We start from the raw sequence: 23,011 nt of genomic DNA, 5'->3' as shown, positions 1-23,011 counted from the left end.
TGAATAAAACATAGTGCAGGGTTGTGAAAGCATTATTTCCTCATTATACGTTTGTAGGATAGAGTCTAGTAACTGGTGTTACAATCTTCTTCTGCTGGCTAACGTGCCCACAACTAGAAGGCTTAAAGCTATTGCTAAACTCAGTAATTTGAGACTTCGGCTTACTGACCCAGACACAAAGACTTGGATCCAGGTGGAAGATTTCCTTTCTGACACACTTCTTTTGCCTGCCTCCAACTCCACTTTGCAGAGAAAACAGACTTTTAAGCAGGGCTCTGGTTTCCTCTGCATTGATACACTGACAGTGACGCAATAGGGACAGATACAGCAGACTAGAAGCAGTTATCAGTTTATGGAAACAAACCTACATTTTGTAGCTAACGTAATTGCTATGTGAGTTTTGATGGTGTTGTCCATTCTTCATCACCTAAATGAAATGTGGTAAATCCACTGTGGGGTAGGTACGTACACATATGGAAGCACATGCAAGATACTGTACAGCCAAATGAAATGTATACTGTAATAGTCAGATGAAGGCAGCATCCCTGTAGATAATAAAAAATAAATAAAAACAACAATCTAGTGGCATAGCTTAAAAGGTGCAGCTGTTTCTATACAACCTTTTTCTTTTTTTTTTTTTTTTTTTTCCAAGGGAGCACCAATCCAGTGTAATGGAACAAAAGACTTATCATTCTCTAACTGTGCACTGAAGTACACAACAGTCTAACGTGTAATTGCAGATTATTTCATATTCATTTCAGGGCACTACGTCTTTAGAAAATTATTTTAAAAACAACAATAAAATCTGCAAAGTTCTCTGAAGTCCAGATAAAATTCTGGAGTCATTCCCAGTGCAACATTCTGTCAAGGCCTTAATAATCTGATTTAATTTGCCGTAGCTTAGTTACTGATAGAAGAGACACGTTCTCCTTTATGGCCTTTTCAGGCTCCAGTCATAAAATACATCAGAACTCTTTTCAGGCTGGCTTTTCACTCCTCAGATTAAACAGACTAACCAAACGTCAAATAATATAAACCACCTGTATCTCGAATAATACTGACACTACTCCTCTAAGACCTCCTCTGTCTGCGTCGGAGGGTGACGAAGCACAGCAAGAAAGGCTTGTCTTTTTTTAGATTAAGTCAAGCTGCATGCAGGCATGCTTGATAGCTATGGCATTGTAATCTCAAGCACACTTTGTTTTAGTACAAAAAACTGACTACAGACTGCTCAACCTACTAAAATATCTCAAAACACGTCTGCCACAGCTCATAAAATACTGTTAGCTGAATAAATGTCTGAGGAGAGGAGAAGTGACTCCTCTGCCACAGGTCAGCGCAGGTAACACCACTTGTGCATCAAGCACTGGACCCAAGCACCAGACGCCGAAGTGAACAAATATCACCCAGCCTCCTGTGTAAAGAGGCAGGGGCAGCCGGTGACTCACCCAACAGCCAGCATCGGTGATAAACTGAAGAATAAGAACCGGAGACTGGCAGCTTCCTTTAGCAGTGCCACTTCTGTCATGTTAGCAGCAAGAGAACCCCATTCAGTGTAATGCTTTGCTGCATTTCTCCTTGCTCACACACATCGTGGCCACTGTGATCGCTGGGATTTGCAAAAAGGACTCAAATACATTTTGTTTAACTGTAAGGTAAGCAATGACCCAGCTCGGTTCAGTTAAAGATGAATGCCTGTCACCTCCAACAGACAAAAAGTACAGGGTAAAACGACTGCTGAGAGTGACAAGGTAAAGGTTTACAGAGGAATGGACAGGTGGAACGGACATGGTGGCATTGTCTGCAGCAAAAAGCCCAAAGAAATGCGTGGGTTCCTACCAGACCGACCCGCTTAGGAAAACTGAGGATAAAGAAAACCAGTTCTGGGCAATTGTGTCAGGAAAAGGAGCAGGAGCGAAGACAGCAACACAAAATTGGCTACAGAAAAACCTACAGGGAACTTGATTAACCAGCCTAAATGGGGTGCAATGTGCCTTGACCCTACCTTGACGGAGTTCAGGATGTATTTTCCAAGTATGCTTGCTCAGCTTAACACAATTTAAAAGCCTTGTTAAGATTCAGGTGAACAGGTTTGAAATTGCACTGTAACCTAAAGAGAACCCTCTGGAGAGCCTTTGTTATAAACTGGCCAGCCAAAAGCTTTAATGTTAACACAGTTTTCAGTGGCATTAAACTGATACAATTGAAATCCAAACTTTTTGACCTAAAACGTCCAGGCATATCTACAGAGAGCAAAAATAAAGAGTCTGGCAACAGAGGGCTGCTCGGGATCAGAATCATCCACAGCAAAATCTGAAAAAATCCTTGTACATTGAAAGACCTTAACATGTTCCTGAAGCACAAGCCTCTCAGTTCGATGTAGCTTTCATAGCTAAGAGCATCAGCTGGGAGGGCTGTGCTGCAGCTGTATCTTGTAAATAGGCAACAGGCCTGGATGGTGGATCTCAAAAAGTAAGAATAGTTAATAAATGAGGTAAGTCAACTGCAGTCAGGCTGTAAATAGTTGGCATTGTTCCATGACTTTCTAAAAAATACACAGTTGTATTTTGTAGAAATAACAAATATCTGAAGTCAATGCATTTCAACACAAAAACTACTGCTTTTATGAACAGCAATAAATCACTTTAATAAAGTACAAAGTTAAAAAGGTGAGCAAACAAGTAAAACTAGATTTTCAATGTAGAGACTCCCAAAATACCATCCTGTATTTTAAATTGTTCGAATAAAGCAATAATCACAGAATCCTACCGCTGACTGCAGACTGGTAACTTAGATCCAGTGTTTGATTTGTAGACTGCTGCTAGTCTGCAGCTCACTAGTTTGGAATAACCTAACCAACCCTTACCTTGTCTATTCTCATTACCCCAGTAACTGTAAGCACTAAAAAAGAGAATTATGCAGCATAAAAAAGAATATTATGCAGCATTTCAAGGAATGTGCAAGATATGAAAAGTTCCTTGTTGTCACATAAGTAATGTGTCAGAGTGGCAGAGCACATCTCTACTTGGTGCATTACAATTTTTTCATAAAGATCGATGGGATGAAACTTTTTAAAACATACTCTGCATTAAAGTATCTCTTCCTATGCTAGTCAAGTGGGCGGTGAGGAAGGCATATTGAGCTGTTGGAGGAAGATGACAAACAACATTCACAAAATTACTGGACTAGAAACAAACGTGCACACACTTTTATTGTTTCCTGGAAGCATTCTTACATGCTGGCTTTGTTCTCTGTAAAGCTAAAAGACAATGTGACCTCGCTGATCTCCCAAAGATATCGTGATTTTTTTTCAGATGAATGAACAAATCAATTTCCTTTTAACAAAGAGGTAATTTAACTGGTCAGCACTCCTTCAAAGCAGCACATTCATTTCAGGTCTAAACAGAGAGTCTGGGAGATCATTGTGCGTCTAAAATGAGACAGACTCCCACAGCAGAACACAGGTTCTATACAATATTTCAGAATTGTTTTACGACATTTCTGAGACACAACTTTAGGAACTATTTAACTATTTTGAGTCCACCAAGCACATATCCTATTTGCCAAGGTTGCAAGTTCCCAGGATCTCACAAGAGCACCCCTGCCACAAACTCGTCACTCAGGTAACCACAGAGACAAGAACCATCACTTGCACCTTACGTATGCCCCCAAATTAGCAGACTTGCAACTCCTGCAGTTCTGATAAAATATTTAATGTACCCACGGGCAAAATTCTGACTCTGGCAAGGAAACGGCAAAAGACATTAGATCTAATCTAACATTAATTTACACTATTCTATGATTAAACATGTATTTTTAACTTTTGCCAGAAAACCTATGCTGAAATATTGGGTTGTTTATTCCACTGCATACAAACTGTTTAAACATTTATGTAAAGGCTATGGATAACAAATGTAATTATGGCATGTCACTTACAGTTTATATTTATGAAGATTATTCTTGACTCGAGTATAATTGCAATGAAACACAACGTTGTTGCACAACAAAGATTTTTGGTTTCAAGATTAACATCAAACCAAAGAAAACAGAGAGAAAGAAAGAGAATAAAGTTATTTTCAAAAAAAAAAAAAAAGGCACCTTAAGTTTGAATCAGTCCTGCTGTTAACAAAAACAACATACCTAGTGACTGGCACAGCCACTGACGCAATTCTAATGACTGCCCTTCTTAGTAGAATACTACAGTGACTTTCACTGTGTAAGGCAACAAGTGGAGGAAAGAGAAATACAAATTACCAGAGTCCCTCAGTGTGCAAAATCTGGCCCGTTTGTCATCAAAACTGCATTAAATGGATTGGAGTTATAGAGGCTTAACGGTACAAAGATTTTCAAGAACCAGTCTGAAAAACGCATTTTGTTTTAGCCAAGTCATAAAATCTGTATGACTTTATTTGAAGAGAGCTGCAGCTATTTACTTGGAGCTTCCAAATGAAGTAACTGTACAGACAGCAGGATGATAAAATAGCTAACTCTGTTTGGTGGTTAGGGGAACTTTCTCTGTGACTGCTTCCCAGAGTCATGCCAAAGCTAGGCAGAGAGGACGGGCACAGCAGCTCTGCCACTTCTCCTGTGCTCTCGCTGCTCCTGCTGGCACCCAGAGATGGGGGTGGAAGAAGAGGCAGGAATAACAAGCCTGGCTGGATTGCCAGGAGGAAGAAAAATGCAGGAAACAAGGGAAAATAGTCTGCAGAGTTGGAGGGTGGGAAGAAAAACAGAAAGAAGGATGCTAGGACATCTTCCTCATCCATGGACCACTGCAATGGATGCTAAGTGAGGCAAAACAAATAGGTGTTCATTTAAACTGATGGACATAGGGGCACACAAGAGTAGGTGAATTATGGTTGTTCTGTAAAAACATTCCCTATTCTGGCATTTTTCATTTCTAAGAAATGACTGAGACCACGTAAGTCTCTTAAAATGATTTTTACTTTGTTGAAACTTTCTCAAGCAGTATGTGCCTACACGACTTGCCAACTCAGTACTCCAGCCAGGACAATGAGGTTTTCTTCGGGAACTAAAAGAGAGCACGGAAGGAACTCAAGCTGACAGTAATCCTGCTGTAACCCTACTCAGTATTGTCATGAGGGTTTTTGCTTATTTTTCCTCTATAATTCAGACAGTGCATGGTTCTCAGTCATCTTTTTGAACACAAGAAGTCAAAACAGCGTCGTCTAATTGTAAACATGCACTCCTGTATCTGTACCTGTTGGGTAAGTCTACACAGTAACTGCACACACTTTACATCTTTAGTAAGTCATCCAAACTCAAACAGAGCACCCTCCTACCACGTAACTATATTCAGTCTTCCTGAAGCATAGTGTTGTTTTTATGCCTCTGAAATGATTTAGAGCCATAGAAACTGTGGGATACTCTCTAAACAACGGAATGGAGTTGCCTCCTTCCACAGTTTATGACATTTGTGTTGTCCAGAACACTGAAGCACCATCACTTATTCACAGACTTCAAGTTTCTTCCAGTGAATTATTTTTCATAATTTCATTGCCAGAATATACATCCCTAACCCAGTGACGCAGAAAAGTGAGCTTTGCCCTTCAAATTAGCAAAGTAGTTGTTCAAACTACTCTCCTGCAAGCATAAACAAACCATTAATATTACTACTTCTCCTGACAACTAAGCTTAAGAAAAACGTGTTACACTGTGCTTTAAAATTACTATTTATATGAAATATTTGAGCAAAACCAAACCAAACCAAACAAAATAAACAACAACAACAAAAAACAGATGTTCTATGGCAGAAATAAAATAATTTTAATTTCACTTTCTCTATAGTCTTCTCATAGCCAAGATTGCTGAAGTTTGGATTGTTGGCCATTGAGTTTTCTTCTCCTTCCTTCTTGGCACACACTTTAGCTCACATGCACAGAGAACCTTAGCGAATGCAGAGCCCACTTTTTTCTTAACATACTTTTAAAAGTCCTGTTAGATTTGTCCTACAAAACTGTGTTGCAGTCTTTCTTAAACAGCTAAACTTTGACATAGAACCTGTTTTTTTATTCTAACCCACAACATTCAAGTTACCAGAGCCTTACATCTTGTTCCTACTGGAACACTTCACTACTGCATCCACTCTTTCAGTTTCTTATTACTCCTGAAAACAAAAACCTCTGTTTGTGCAGAAATGTGTCATAACAATAAAAGAGCATCTGTGCACCAATAAATCCAACTGCATTTATACTGATTAATGCTAACTGGTTTGCAGTAGGTTTTCATCCTAAATTATTGCAAGAGAAAGTAGATACTGTAGAAAGCCAGGAATGCTTTTGTTTTATTGGTTTAGCACACCGGCTACATCATACCATGCTTCACTAAGCAGCCTATATAATCAAATTGTTCTTTCTTCAGCCAAAGTCTTTTAAAAAATTTCTTCCTCCCCAGTGCAGTAATTTAACAACAACTTCCATGAGTTCGGATTAAAGGACATCAAGGCATCTCTTTGGACACCATCCTACAGTTGCTGTAAAAAACAAGAGAAGGCAGAAGGCAGGCACGAAGGCTGCTCGAACGTACCTTGGGCAGTGTGAAGATACAATCTCGACCAAATGTAATGATCTGAAAAAGTATTAAATCAATTGAATGTTTGACCAAGATAAAAGGCTACACTGTACAGCAACAGATAAGATGTACAGCAACAATTTCTGGATGAAAACTACTGCCCTAATTCATGAAAGAATCCAAGATTTTTCACATAAGAAAGAGAACCAGCTTTCAGGTACTGACAAATGAAGGATCCTTGAGTACAGAAAGGTCTCGTGTCACTGTGCTTGCCAAGATCAAGATTTATGTACCAAGAAAGGATCGGGATGGTGCTGATCTTCCAGCAGAATCCCAGATATCTTCTCCAGGGGGATTATCTGGATCTAACACCAGAATGAGTTAAAAAGATGCTGCAGACCTGCAGGAATTGTGTTCCTCAGTTTCAGGTACCTTCTGAATACTAAATTGAAACCATTTTCCTGGATCAACATCTCAGAAGTTGATACAACTCAATATTTTCCTGACAGCACTCAGTCCTACATGTCACAGGAAGAGTTGTAAGAAGTTTAATTAGCCTTTTTTTTGTTGATAGCAGAACAATTTGCTAAGAGAAGAAATGCCTTTAGTCCAACAATTAAGAGATTGACCATGTCCTGAAATGAGGATTCTTCATCACACAGATTTATTCATGAATGTTCTTATTGTCTGCATCACAACGTCCAATGCTGCAGAAATTATAATAGATTCTTGGAGCCAATGTGTTCGTGAGATAATGAGCTCAATTGATATTCAATGTGGAAACCTGATTACCTGATTTTTACAGCCAACTAAGAAATTAAAAACATTAATGAGCTTTTTGTAGCTACATTACTAAGTTAAAAAAAAAAAAAAGATATACAAAGTTATTAGACAAGCCATTAAAAAAATAAAAGATTTGAAGGTATTATAACAGAAATAAAAAATTACTGTAGGTCTGACAAGGACTGGTAAGAGTCCTTTGCAGTTTTGGAACTTATTTCACACTGAAAAAAAAAATCCTCAAAAATAAAGGCAGACTTTGCTAAGAAATAAATATCCAAAATTCTAAATGGACGAAAAACTAGTTTATTCCTACCTTAAAAGGATCCTATCTCTAACAGCAATACTATTTCAAGACATTAGCTTAAAGCAAGCTGAACATGATTTTATTTATGAATACTATTAATGACAACGAGACTACTCAACAATCTCATTTATTTTCTACTGCTTAGATGTCAACATTTTATTGACCAATACGTTCTATTGCATGGCTTTTGTGAAACAGCATTACGTTTGGATTACAGCAAAATTTCTATTAATTTGCTATATGAATATTCTTCAAAAATATGAAACCAAACAGAATATGCATGATTTTAGTTAAGAGTTTTCTGTTACCAACATGCATTGGTATGCATTTTTTTTGTTCCCATTTTGTTTCCAAATATTATAAACATGATTGTAATAATGGCTAGATCAGATACTTCTCGTCTAATATCTTGTCCCAGAAAGTTGCTAGCAGAATATACTACTGAAAAGTAGAAAAACTGGGCAAGCATAACCTGATATTTTTTCTGCAATACTCTCCCAGTATTCTGCAATTTAGCACTTGATGAATGCGTAAGCCAGATGTGCTGCGTCCATATTAATAAGCTACAGTGCATTTTTCTTCCATTAACTTGTTGAAAAACTCCCTGAAACCATGGAATTTTTTTACCAGTCACAGCATCCTGAAATTTCACAGCTTAACCATTCATTGTGAAGAAACATCTTTCTGTTTTTAACCTGACACTTGTTAAATTTCATTTTCACTATCTACAAGAACTGAGAGGTAGACAGCAAAAAAATCTTCCCCTACTTACTCTCTCCCCTTGTGATTTTAGAGTTTGCTATTATATTGTCTGGTACAAGTGATCAACCTTCTGTCATAACCTTTTTAGAGGTTACTCTTACAGATTGATTAATCCTAATTCTTATGGAATGGAGTACGTGCAATTTATGATCCTTTCTGCTGTTTCTGATCTTTTCTCAATGCAACTAAGACTTTTTTGAGTTAGGAGTCCAGAAGCTGTATACAACATGCAAAATGCACGGACTTGCATGGTGGTGGCATGATCTGTACTCTTTCAGCATGTGATTTCCTTTTTGGGCTGGTACTAAGCACTGAGCTGGTTTTCCTCAGAGATATGTATTACAACTTCAAGATCTTGTTCTTGAGTGGTAATCTTTAAGATAACCACTTAGTATATAAATTTAGAATTTTTTCCAACCTTTTAACCAGCTACTTCTCCATGGAAAGGACCATACTTCTTTCACAGAACGGTTTGGGTTGGAAGGGACCTTACAGATCACCCAGTTCCAACCCCCTGCCATGGGCAGGGACACCTCCCACTAGAGGTGGCTTGCTCCAAGCCCCATCCAGCCTGGCCTTGAACACTTCCCTACAGCTATTTAAATTCTTCAAGACTTTTAAGCAAGGAACCGCGTCAATGTCTTTTGGAAATCCAACTGGAGAATAACAACCATATTTTCTCTGTTAACTTTTTCCCAGGATTTTGCTAAATTTGTGGGACCTGACTTTCCATTATGATGACGGCTGACTGTTCATCAGGATGTCATACTTGTCCATGTGTCTGCTAATTTGGTCAACTATCACATCATTTCTTCTAATACCCCAGGTACAGATGTCAGATTTACGCATCTGCTGCTCTGCGCCTGCCTTGGAATCTTTTAAAATTGCCATCACATTACCTAACCTCCAGTAATCCAGCACTGAGGTAGCTTTTAGGAGAGAGTTTAAATGTGACACAACGTATTTTTTGCACAATTTTAATTACCATCAAGTGTACCAAAGAAAACCATATTCATACTGAGAAAAATAACCCAAAACAGAGTATATACAGCTTTTCCACAAGATCTAAGACAGATTGACAGTTCTGAGATCAGACCTACAAAATTAGACCCTGGCTCTTATCATCACATAAGTACATCGCACTTTGGCAAATGACACATTATGAAGAGAGGGTGTCTAAGCCAATCTCCTTTTACCGTGCTTGATTCAGCCAGAATACAGGAAATCTGTAAAGCCTATCTTTGAGGCCTATTTCTTAAGATGAAGGAGTGGCAGTCTGTCTTTTAACAATGTTGAATTTCTTCAGACTTCCCTCCCCACCTGCTCATGAAAGACTTATCTCACTGAGAGATGCTGAATTATCAAGGAAATATTGTAGCCAGACATAGGACAAACAATGCAGACTGCTAAGAGAGGAAATTTAGCAGACTGTGTTTGTTGTAAAGCAGGTGTATGAAGAAGGATATCAGACAGTAACAAGATGTCCCAGGAGTCCTCAGAGAGGAAGCTACCTACTGGGGAGCAACCAGGAATATAGTAATGTCCCCCACCAGCAGAGGAAGCTGATAGATACAAGGCAGTACAGTATTATTGAGGAAAATCTTATTCTGTGAAGGTGGTATAGGCCACCTCAACGCCCTTCTACATACGCCATACCTTCTATATACAGTAACCACAGATCACTGAGCAATGGATTTCAGATAGTCTCACTGGGGCACCAGATGAAGGAGGAAAGCATAAGCTGCCTAACATGTTTTTTCTCCTACTTTCATGTTTATGGTATCACGTACTCAGGCCTTGCTTCTCCTTACTACTCTACTCCACAGCAACAACAAATACAAGGAAACTCGCCAAAAAACTGCCCCTCTCCCCAGAACTTCCCAGTTCCTATGCTATCCTGCAGCCTGTAAACCTTGCCACTCCTCTTACCACTCTTCTCCACATCTTGTTTGCTGGGGAAGAACAAGGAGGCACCTCCTCATCAGCCAAAGCAGATCTGAAATATTTTACCGGAGGCTTCCCAATACATAGGAGAAAATTCCTCTCTGTAGAAACAGATTTAAGCATTCAACAGTAATTATACAGGCTAATATGCCAGCCAGGAAATACTTTACTTTATATCCTTCAAACCAGAACACTACAACCTAAAAAGGGTATCATTATAAAAAGATTTAGATTGTAATGTGACAGTTATGCTGAATCTCTGTATAAGTAGATCACCTGAGGTAACAGATGTAAGCCTGTTTGGGATCAGATTGCTAATGGTCATACAGTACTCAGTACTGCCTATTTTTTGTCCCCATATCTAGCCTTTGGCTTGCTATCCTGTAGCCAAGATCATCACATGCTCACCCACTAATTTGTCTTTGTGGACTGCCTCTTTTTGCAGCCAGGTGCTGTGCCAGGAAGCACGTATTCTGAAAAGCAGCATTCACTGGATTCATGTACCCTTTGCTTCTAATACTGCTTGTCCTTGAGCCCATCTATTATCAGAATATACTACGTGGAGTTAACACAGCACAGGCTGCGTTCATCGCTGACTCTGCTGGTTGCACATCTCCTCCATGCACTTCCCAGGGCCATGAGAAATGAATGATCGACCACACATGCACAGCTAGCTCAGCAGTGGATTTGTACTTCTGGTCAGCGAAAGTGACTTCTAGGACCTGCAGGTCACTTATTTGCTGCTGCGTTAAACACAGAGGTCCTGCAGAAGAGAAAGATCCAGGTCACCCTAATGATCTGGGAGGTGTCAGTGATACTGCGCAGGAGGTTCCTCGCCAAGGCTATTTCTGAACACCGCTCACCAAGAAAGTCACAGAGGACATCTGCACGTGGGTTCCCCCAACGTGCTGGTGCTGAGGGCAGGACACATCCTGTACTGCCACCCCACAGCCAGGCACTCCTCCTCGCATGAGGGAAGCCCTCGATGTCTGCCAAACGTGGCTGCAGAGCAGACCCACAGCCAACGGAGGCGTGCGGCCTCCCCTCCGAGCTACCTGAGGCGATGTGCCCGGGCCTGTTCCTGTGAAAGAGCAGCTTCCCACCATCAGTCGTGTCACCCTGCCGCCCCTTTGGCTTGACCAGCCTATTTGCCTTCCTCTAAAGGCTGGCAAAGCTGTCCTTAAGCAGCCTGATCTGGTGCTGGGAAAAATTCAGTTACCAATTCTGCATTTGCTAGGTTCAGGTAGAACTTGTATTTGGCTGTGTGAAAGTGAGACAGAAACGCACTGGGGTAAGGCTCAAGAATGTAGAGTTTGTTAGAAGAAGAATCCTACTGCCAGTTTTATTCCCAGTGTCTGTGGGAGCAAAAGCAAGCAGGGGGAGATGAGGCGTTGGCCAAGGGGAGCCAGCTGTGCTAGTTTCAGCAGCTCTCAGAGTTGTGATGCTCAGGAATCCCGCGGTGATTACTGTAAGAAAAACCTGCTACAATGCTAAAGTAACACAGAGACTTATTAAGAATGGTACTCCCTGATCCTAAAGTAAAAGGGACCACAAGAGACAACAACAACAACAAAAAAAATCAAATAAAATCATATTTCTTTTCCCCTACACTTGTTGTTCCTGCCTTGGGTAGTTCTTCTCTCCCACGTCCAATTCCCTGTTATAGCTGCCCAGATCGATGTACGACCTCTCCCAGACTTCCCTGAAAGCTTCAGAAATTATAAAATCATTTTTATTGTTATTATGAGGCTGGAAATCTGCCTCCATTATCTTTTTATGATGCTAATGTCACTTGAGAAACTTGGACTGTAGCTTCTAAAGTGGCTTTAATTGACACCAGAGCTGATCTTGCCCTTTCCATTTCTGGTCCAGCCTTTCTATTCACTCATATTCCCACACTTTCCCTGGTTTTGTACTGGCATGTGCCTTTGTAACTGCACAGAGAAGCAGAACAGTAACTCAGAGCAGTTCGCTGGTTTTGATTTCCTTCCTAGATGCTGATGGCCCAAGTGGCCAGACCACAGCAGCAGTTATGGGGCGGCAGGGTTACTTATACCAGTGCATACAGCAAAAAGACGGAGTGCTTTCAAAACTGTTCATTCAAACTGAAGTGCAGACAGAAGCAGAAACACCAGAGGAGTGCAAACTGTGCAAAACCAACAGCAGGTCTGAGTGCTGGAGGCAAGGCAGGAGTACACCAGCCCCGCCGTAGTGATCAAAGCAAAATTTCAGGAAATTTCTCCCTCAGCCCAGCATTATTTTATCAGCTGTGTGACCCAGACAGTGGCAGTGACTTCAGAAGGGACAGCGCATGGAGCATGAGCAGGAGGATGTGGCTGTTAGAGTGGGAGACTGCGGACACGGAGCAGGTGTCACGACACGGGAGGCAATACCTGCTGCTATGCCCAAGCTTGGCAGCACTCACACTGAGCCAGGAACACAGCATGATTGGGGTAGGGGCTCCCACAGATCCAGTGGCACAGCAGTCACTCCATCGCTTTCCAATACCTCAGCAGAACTGGTAGCTGTCCTTGGGACCAGCTGTAATCCCACTGTGCAAAAAAGGGATGACAGTCAATAGCAGCAGTAGATGATATTCCATCGCCGGGACCTAGGCAAGCAAAACCTATGTGGAAATACAACTAAAATAAGTGTTCAACAGGCAGGGAAAGCACACAGCTGAGTGTGCACTTATTGGAGGGCAAACACATCCAAGTCAGAAAGCAGGAGTGGGGCAAGAAGGACTTGGGGAGAGGCTGCAGCTGCCCAAGGCCCAGCAGGGCTCTGGTGAGAACAAACTCTACCAACCTGGCACAAAGCTAGCTGAACAAACACAACCTTAAAGAGAGAGAAGAAAATGTCTAACATAGTCCCTGTCCACTTGCAATGGGTAATGTTTAACACCAGACAGCAATCCCTTCTGTCCCTCACATATCACATACACTGTCAGACCATATTTTATTAGAGATTTAGAATGTGCTTGGGAACAGCCCATGGATATTATTTTCAAATGCTGATGGAATGCAGAAACAAAGGTATCTATCAATAGGCTCTAAGAATCCAACATATCTAAATACAAAGAGAAGTGATTCTTTATTAGAGGTATCCTTGGCTGCAGGGGATCGGGAGCACACCACTTCCTGTGTGCCCCCAGTTACAGACGTTCGGATACAGCTGCTGGGTGAGCAGTTTGGAAAGGACAGGAGGAATCAAACAACTCCAGTAAGCAGACAGGCAGTCCTGGGGAAAATAAAGTATACAACAGCTAAAGCAAGGCGTGATTTGGGGTAGGCTTTCTGTCTTCAGGAATGTGACAAGATTCATTTTCACAGTAAGACATGGGTAATGTGGAATATTTTTTTGTTCAAAGTTCACACTGAGGTTTTAAAGTTTCAGAAAGAAGCTTTTTTTCCCAACTCCATTTAGCACTGATCCAGTCTGCTTTTATCTGTATGTCATTATTACTCTGAAGGAGCTAAAAGACCAGAAAATAGTATCTGGTTCTCTTAGAAATCATGTAATTCATACAGAAGTTATAACCAGGAAATCCATGATTTGGGGATTTTGAACTCCTCCCTAACAAAGATAAATTATTTTGATACTTAGGAATAGCTGCTACAATTGGGACCCTTTGTATATCCACAAAAAAAAAGAAGGACATGGTTATTAATAACTCTTTAAGGCTTCCCTAATACCACAAGCTGCAAAACTGAAGTGAACTCAGTACACTGTTAAAGCTCCTGACTAATTTAAGGAGAAACTTTACTCATTCTCTTCGTAGAGACTCTTATGACTAGGTAAACCAGGACTGGTGGGAGGGGGGGGAAATTAAACAGTCACCTCCTTAAAGATTCATTTTAAAACTTGTTTTCCTTACTGATTCGTCACTCATACATAGAATAGACATACACACAGAAAAATCAATGTGATTTCTGAATTGAGCTCAGCTAAATTGAACTTAAAGGGTATTCCTATGAAACAAAGACCAAATCAGCAGGCACTGTGTAGTGCCTTTAGAATAAAATTACGTGGCAGTCTTACTCAGGTTTAGTTTACATTTTAATAACATCCAGGGTAACAGAGTCCAAAACTTTCACGTTACCTCCTTTTATTTAAGCATCACAACAAATAATTCTAGATTAGAACACGCTGTCTAACTCCCACTCCAGCCAAATGAATTTAACTTTCTATTCTTTTATTAAACAAATGGGTATAAACCTCAGGCTGCTTTGCTTATGAGAGGGCATATTTCATTAGTGACATGTGATATCCAAAGCTATAAACTAGTAACTTCAAACCTTTGATTATACAGAATTCAGGTTTCCTCAAAGAACACATTTTGAACTTTATAGTCAAATTTACTTGAGATAATCATATTGTTCTCTCCTACAAAGCTCCACAGCCCTCTGGGTCACACACGTCAGCTGGGCTAGGACCAGTTGCATGCAGAGAAAACAGTCGGCTGTGCAACCACACCATCTGATATGAGCAGGCACTTACATTAATTGGTGCCAGTGGGCAGTCAGAGCACCAGAACCAGAACACCTACCGTGCACAACAGCATGCGCCAGGAGCTATATCTTTTTATACAGGAATGCACAGAAACCCATAAGACAGTCAACAATGTTTATATATACTTGCACAGTTTGCAGTATATGCCTCAAAACTACAAGCAACACCTTCAGAAAACTGACTATATTCCCTTTTGAGAACTATATTCCTCTCTGAGAACTGAAGACAGCCATCTCTCCCTGCTTCTCTTTTACATTATGTGCTACTGTTGCCTAATCCCGTCAGTAGTCTTCCTATGGACCTACTTGTGTAAGTCAGAGGCTCTGTTATACTGGAGAGCCCCAAAGCACACACTGTTTCAGATGCAGTCACACAAACACCAAGCAGACAAAAAAATCTCTTCACTCCTGACTTCATTCTCCCCAAGTAAAGGCACTGTGCTGACTCATGCTCAACTTGGTGTCCACCAGGAAAGCAACGTTATTTGCTGCAAAGCTGCTTCCCAGCCATGGGTTCCCAGCCTCTGCTACTGCATAGGGTTATTCTGTTTTAATTTTCAGACTCTGTTGAACTGCACGAGGCTTTTGCCCGGCCATTTCCTCACCTGCCCTGCAGCACACTCAACTCTGTGTCATCCAGCAGCCTGCTGAGGGTGCGTTCCATCGCATCATCCAGGCCATTAACAATGATTGCAGATGCAAAACTATACTATTTCATCTGACAAATACTAATTATTCTGCCCTGAAAGAGGAAAAGGACTAACAAGTAGTTACATTTTAACTAATGAACAGGTTGGTAACTATGAGATTAGAAAGAACTCCAACACACAAACCACCAAACAAAGCCTCTTTCTTTGTCCACAGTTTGTTTTTTTTCTTGTTGTTTTTGTTTTCAAACAAGCAGTTGGCTTGGGATTTTTTGTTTGTTTGTTTTTTAAACATGGTGGCTCACTGAAATAGCTCTGATTGCAAATATCCTCTCCAACACCCTTCTAAACTAAGTACCTGAAGTACCTGTGACGCTGACTTTCTAGAAGTCAGGGAAAAGGCCCTAAATTGAGAGTGACCCGTACAGTTGTACTGCAACTGGTAATGCCTCAATGCACATGCCTCCATGGCACAAGCTTTTAGAGAACCAAGTAATTCAAGTTCATTCACAAAGGATGCTTTATCTTAGAGCTGTATACAACTTACAGTGCTGCACAGACCTGCTCTGCTTGATACTGTAATTCTGTAGTATAGCCGCTTCTGGAGAATAGATGTGTCCTCCTTTCTGGAGAGCCACACGTTCCGCTATCATGAGATCTGCTATATAACTCTCTCAAGAGCTGAGATTTAAAAACATCAAAATTCTCACCTTATGGTAGAGATAATGGTTCCATCAGTCCATAAGTTCCTAAAACTGTTCAAGCATATAAACTGCATTATTAGCACAGCTGGAACTTTGGAAACAGTTTAATAGCCGTACACTTTTGCAGTTTCTCCAAGATACTGATAAAATTCACGATTTTGATAGAGCAACACCACATCTTCTGGGCTCTACTCTGCCAGGACATTTCTACATACCTATCTGCAGTCCTTTCACATAACAGAGAGTTAACTGGAGATTAATATTTCCTTGTCCTAAAGCTGCTTAGTGAAATAAAACTGCAGAGCCACCTGGATTTAACAACAAAAACCCTGAAATTGTGTATCAAGTTGTATATTTTACATACACAATATCAAATAAAAATATAACAAAAACACACAATGGGATACTGCAGCAATACAGCACAAAAAAAAATAGTGGAGTATCAGTATAGAGAAGAGTTCACTAATAAATTATAACCGCCCTAAAATCCCTGTTCTCCAGTCTATGATTTTTTTTGACAACCACTTAAAACAGAACCAGTATTTAATATAATGGCAGTGAAAAGAAAAAAAAAAAAAAAAAAAAAAAAAAGAGTATATATCATGATTACTTCTCACCATTTTTTCAGCGATTTCTGCACAGGAAATGCTACAGTATTTGTCATTATCAGTGTTTCATTTTTTAACACAGTAAGATTTTGAGTTTCTAGACAAGAGCTTTGATATAAACATACCATTTTAAGCTTTGCCTTCAAAATTCCCATTGGAAGTCCATTTTAAGTAACAAAGCAGGGGGAAGTTGCTATCCCAGTAAGCATTTGTAGAAGCTCCTTGAAGAGCAGACGGTATGTGAATTGTAAACACAGCTCAAACTAATAAATGTAACAAACACAATTTTCTCCACTAAGTTATTTCATTTCTAGTAATTCCAGATCAGGATCAAAACCAGCTGCACACGAACAGGACATGGTGTTCCTACAGCCACTTAATGTATCCGCTATATGGATGGGCAGGGCCTGCTTTTACAGCAGAACTATACTTATAAGCTAGAAAAAAATCTAACTCTTTTCTATGCTGAATTCCAATAATGTCATTAGTATATGCACAGTTAACATTATATGTTAACTTTAAGTGTATTTTCCCAGTAACAGCTCTGAAACCTCTAAAGCTGTATCTTCCTCAAAGTGTCTTTCACTTTAAAAAGGTCACCAAGACTCCTATAGGATTTTTTTCCAAGTCTGAACTTAAAGATAATCATCACAAAATTAAATTAAAAAAAATAATTTTCATGCTTAGCCATAGCCATTCCTTTATCACTTTTCAACTAAGTTATCTCACAGCCTACCTCTAGCTGACGTCACCTATCAGAGAGAGACTTTGAATCAAACGAAATCCAAACAAAATGGTGTTTTGCTTTACATAGCCTTTAATTCTATGTGAAATACAGATGCACCTTAATTCAGGTTGGTAGTCACATACAAACCTGCCCACTTGACTTCCTTTTCTTAGTTTATCCTACAGCTTTGCCTCAGAGTCTCAGACTGCTGCATAAGACTACGTGCTCTCTTTACATTTTCATTTAATGTGATCTGTTTAGAATTTTTCTTTGTGCAGAAGTGCCAGATCACTGATGGTAGTCAAAAAAGCCCTCAACACCAGAGAAAGAAGGTGCTACGCCTAAAAAGGTGTCACCCACCCAATTAGCTTCATGAGAGAGAGGCATCAGGTGGGTACAACAGCGTGCACCAGCCCCTACCACGGCAGATGATGGCAGAGACAACTGTGGCTCCGTAAAAACGCTCTGCAGGAGTGCATCAGAGCTACACCACATCAGAAGCCATTCACGCTGCCAACAGAAGAAACTGACCTTTGCTTTGAGAGGTCTAGGACAATAAAGAACAACACAATAATAGGAAAAATAATGGGAAAAGATGGACAGAAGAAAAAACAAGGAAAATAAGGACAAATACCCAAAAGACAGAAATCACACAAATAAATATGGGGAAACACCAACACAACACAAAGGTACAACAGCTACCACAAGCTGCGGCAGAAACATTGCATGGAAAAGAAATAATGCAAACTGGAAAGAAATAACAAAAACACAAAGAGCAGCAGCTATTATGTTCAAGGATATAAACAAACTTCTTACTACAAATTATACTTTTGTTAACTTGCCATAGGCAGAAAGTGATTTAAATGTAAGTTTCAAAAGCATTACATTAAGAAAAAAATTGCCTCCATGAAATGTGTTTTAGTACTTCTGGTTAAAGCTGAATTTGAAAATAAGCAATGGATTTCTTCTTTAGTATTTGATATCTTCCTCTGATATTGGCTCCTGAGGAAAAAAAAAATATAAAAAAATTGTACTTTAGAAAATCAGCCCAAAATTACAAAGATTTTCTAAAATAGGGGGTATCCAAGCCATGGCTTAGTTGGTTGCTTAATTAAGAAAGTAAGGCACAACCAACTGGTCTGAGAGCAAAACAAATCTCTTCAGTTTACTTTGGTTTTCAAAGCTTGTTGTCTAGTTACTAAAAAAAAAAAAAAAAAAAAAAAAAATGAGATTTATAAACCGGCTTGTATTACATACAGTCTTGCAGATGGTCCAGAAATCAATTATTCTTAATCTTTTCCTCTAACTAAAGCTATGCTTTTTTTCAGAACACCAAAACGTCAAAGGGTTATGTCCTTGCATTTGACCATCAACTGTAAATACAAATTCAGATCATTCCAAACTTACAGCTTACTCCAAATACCACAGTGACTTGGAAATGCCTAGACTGTATTTTTCACTGCAGCCTTTATTATAAAGCAAGGACCAAGTGGTTCACAGCAGTTTAAAAATACTCCCTTAAAATGAATATACACCATTTGGCTACCATCTGACAGCCCTTATTCCAAGGATTTTTTTGTGAGCGCTGTACTTTATTTACTCCTATGTTTCTAGAGTGCTACTTTCACAATGAAAGTCCATGTCAAAATTGAACACCTCTTTCTGCTGCTATTAAAGAAGGGAAAATCCCCAAGAAATTTAATAAGGTTTTTTGCCAGTACAGAAGCCTGTACATAAGGATTGTTTTATACTTAGCCCTGCTCTTAGAGAATTTGCTTCAGTTTGAAACAAAGCCCCTCAGCTTCCTTGTCAGGAAAGGGCTGGACAAGAAAAGTTACCGAGGAACTTGACAGGCGCTGTCGTGCAGCTGCTCCGGAAAGCCTCCCCAGCCGGGAAGGATCTCAGGCATTCGGCACAGAGGTCCTCCTATTTCACTGCAGTAATCCATTTACAACCTGTTATTGTATTTTTACTCCAATTATCCTTTAACATTCAAAGTCCAGCATTAATGTGCTTTAAAATATAAATCAAAGCAAAACCACTAAATCAAAATCTCTCTTGAGCAACATCAACCAAATATGCTAGAGAAAATTCAAGGATAATAGCATTACTAAAAATTTGTTCTAGGTTGAAAGAAGCATTTGTCTTAGCTAGAAATACTTACATGGCAACTCCCCTGCTCGCAAGACAGGAGAGCTAAGGATATAAGTATATGTGAATTGAAGTTTTAATCTTTAAATGGCATGTTTGCAAGTTCTGGTAATTATTTTTCACTACCAAAAACAAGAATACCAGAATAGAGTTTGAAATAGCAAAGGACTCCCTCAGACCACCTCCGGACACCAGTAGGAGAAAACCCTGGCTGCTTGTACATAGTCACTTATTGCTTCTTGCTTTCATAGTTCGTTTTAAAGTGCAGGAGTCTAAAAACAAAGAAGCAGAAAGCAAGGACTGTATTGTTAGAAGTGCATGAATGGTAAAGGAAATTTGGAAAACCTTAAAAAAAGAATAACTGTTATCTATTCTTCCCCTCTTTGACTTCTAGACTAATTAACTGAAGATACTCAACTATCACTGTACTTACTTGTATAGCACTCCACCCTGACTACTCTTTGGGATAAGACATAAATAGACACACACACACAAACACAAATTAGGACAGGTTGGAATGCAAAGCATACTATTTTACTGATACTAGAGAAGACAGTGTAATAATCCTCCGAGGAAAATGGCAAACAGACTATTCTCACCAGTTTCACTTTAAATCTGGAAGATGTTTAGAGGTACTGAAGAAAACTAGTAGTTTAAGCATTAGGTAGACTGCTTGGGCTTAAATTGTTAACGTGATGTAATCCTGCATGAAATATCCTGTGGCCCCCCAAATTACATATACATGTAATTCACGTGCAGTGTATTTGGGAGGGAGAACGGAAGCAGTAAAAATCTGACGATGACAGCTTTCAAAACACAACCTTCTCTGTCGCTTTGAACATTTCACAATTTTTACAGGTCTGCTCTTCAGGCAAAACAGAAGATCTCTCTTCGCTATCTATCATCAATTACTACACAGTAGTGGGATTACAAACATAACTGGTTCAGCACATACATGGCAACCTCCAGACTTCCAGTCTGTCTGTTTACTGGTAAGGAGTCACCTTAGCAAAGGTGACAAAATTCCAACAACCACAACACCAGAAAGCAACTTTGAGAACTCAGATTTCAAGTTCAAGTTAATTTACCACTCAGGTAATGGAGACTATGCGAAATCTAAACAGCAAACTGGGAAAAGAAAATAAAAAAAACAACCACAGAACAAATCACATACATAAACTACCTCAAAATAAAATAATTTTAAAAAATCACCACAAACCCTGCTGGCCAAACTAGTCAAAAACTGATAAACAGAGCTCTATTATTGAAACAACAACAACAAAAATAATTCAGTGCTAATCAATCACAGCAGAGGTGTCATGGCCTAATGGGTGAGAAACTGCTCGGGACACACTAAATCAGCCAGTGTTAACAAGCTCTCACATAAGTGAGACTTGACAACATTGTCTAAAACCATTTTTAAAAGTTGTTCCAGTGAACCAGAACTGACTGGTGTAACAGGCATGGTAGCTGTTTCCTTTAACTTTCGGGAGCGCATAATCCTGACAGAAATATCTAACAAACAGACGTTAACTTGCATGCAATATATGTATGTATCTTGGAAGCTCCAAGCCTCACCAGACAATTATGTAAGTACATACCTTGTCCTGGCTAGATGTACACTGCAAACCATGTATAAAAATGAGAAAAAGGGCTGTGTAGATCTTACTTATATCTTGCTTAATTTTTCTCTTTTGGCTACTGATGCTACTCACTATAAATCATTCCAACTTTTTTTCTTTTTCAAATTATTTTCATTCCTAATATTCTACTGATGCATACACAAAGAGAGGGCATCACCAGCGTTATTTAGCTTATTACTTGCCTTCTGGTAGTATTTTTATTCAGGAATAACGTATTAAAATTAAAAAAAAAAAAAAGAATGAAATGTTTTAGTAAAGGCTAAACTAAATTTGTTGAAGTGGGAATTGCTTGAGTATAAGATCACCAAGCCTTGGAATTAAAGTTTCCAGAAGCCTCTTCGGTAATTTGGTCTTTAATTTGCAAGAACAGCTGCTCACACTTTCTAAATACATTAAAAATACTTTAAAAAAAAAAAAAATCTTGTTAGAAATTCTACCATTTCAGTTCTGTGTACATCTCAAGTACACAAGCCACATGTTAGAAGTTGAAAAAGCTGTCACTTTCTGTATGAATAACCCCTCTTTCTTTCAGAGGAAGAAGAGTACCTTCCTGTGCACCCAAAAGAAATTGAAGAGAAATGAACACGCCACGCTTCACGTTTAAAACCAAAGAGATGGAAGCAAGCATAAAGCAGCCATACGGGCAAGAAAGACTTTTGCCTTTCAGCCTCTTCTTACTGCTAGGCGCTGCGACTGGTAACTCCCTCGGAAGCCGTCCCTCTACAAAGCGAAAGAAGTTGGGGCACGTCTACGGATGCTGCGTCCACAACTAAAGCTCAGCACCGCTCAGTAACGAAGGAAGGGCCCGTGAAACTCCTGAAGAGGCAGCACGAGTGCTTTACTTCGCAGAGCACGGCTCCGTGACGCCTCGGCGCGCTGCTTAGCCTCCAGCCCCACGCCGGGCTGAGCTGTCACGAATTACCCAGGTTCTGCACGTTTCACGGCCACCGGACTGCCAGCGTGCGCCTAGACACGCCTCACAGAGCGACCCTGCTACTTACATAAAGCAGCTACCGTATCAACACTTAGGTTAGTTTTTTCTGGAAAAAAAAATAATAATAATAAAGTGAAATCAAGACACGAGACCTCGAGCTTTCGCTGAGGAGGGGCTGCTCGCGGCCGGTCCCGGCGGCTGGCAGCGGGGCAGCGCCCACCGCGGGGCCGGGACCACCTCGGGCAGCCCCCGCCCGGCCCCCAGCCGCCCGTTTCCCTCCGCACGCCGGCGCTGCCGGGCCCCGAGGGACGCCCCCGGGAGACGGGGGGGCTCCGGGCTGTGCCTCGCCTCGCCCCCCGATCCCAGCCGGACGCCGCGGGGCACTCACCGGCTGCTGGCTGCGGCTCCCCCCGGCCCTTCCCGGCGGCCGCCGCCCAGCGCCTCCATTTGCTCGGCGGCCGCCGCTCTCGCCCTCGTCGGCCGCTTTCCGCGCTCCGGTCTACGGCGCCCTCCGGGGCTCCGGGAGCGGCCGGGCTCCCTCGGCGCGGGCAGAGCGCTGCGGGTGCGGGTGCTGCCGCCTCGCTCCCCTTTGTTCGGCGGCGCTGCCGGGGCCTCCGGCTCAGCGGCTCCCCGCCCGGCGGCAGCAGCGCCTCATGCTCCCGGCCGCCCTCCTCCTCCTCCTCCTCCTCCTCCTCCCCTCCTTTTCTCTCCACCCGCGGCCGACGCCCGGTGGCGGCAGCAGCAGCCCTTCAGGCCGCCGAC

General features: G+C 40.9%; 1 protein-coding gene across 3 annotated transcripts in view; it reads right to left on the bottom strand.

Moving 5' to 3' along the window:
* Window positions 1-22,974, bottom strand: part of ANKIB1 (ankyrin repeat and IBR domain containing 1) — a 96,303-nt gene extending 73,329 nt beyond the window's left edge. For all 3 annotated transcript variants that reach the window (XM_035318711.1, XM_035318714.1, XM_035318713.1), the window contains exon 1: window positions 22,638-22,974. The gene's annotated coding sequence lies outside the window, so the exon portion shown is untranslated. The remainder of the gene's footprint in view (window positions 1-22,637) is intronic.
* Between the last annotated feature and the right edge of the window lie 37 nt (window positions 22,975-23,011).

Source organism: Oxyura jamaicensis, chromosome 2 (assembly GCF_011077185.1).
Source record: "Oxyura jamaicensis isolate SHBP4307 breed ruddy duck chromosome 2, BPBGC_Ojam_1.0, whole genome shotgun sequence".
NCBI classification, from domain to species: Eukaryota; Metazoa; Chordata; class Aves; order Anseriformes; family Anatidae; genus Oxyura; species Oxyura jamaicensis.
The sequence above is the reverse complement of the archived record's forward strand: the minus strand, read 5'-3'. Positions and strand labels throughout refer to the sequence as shown.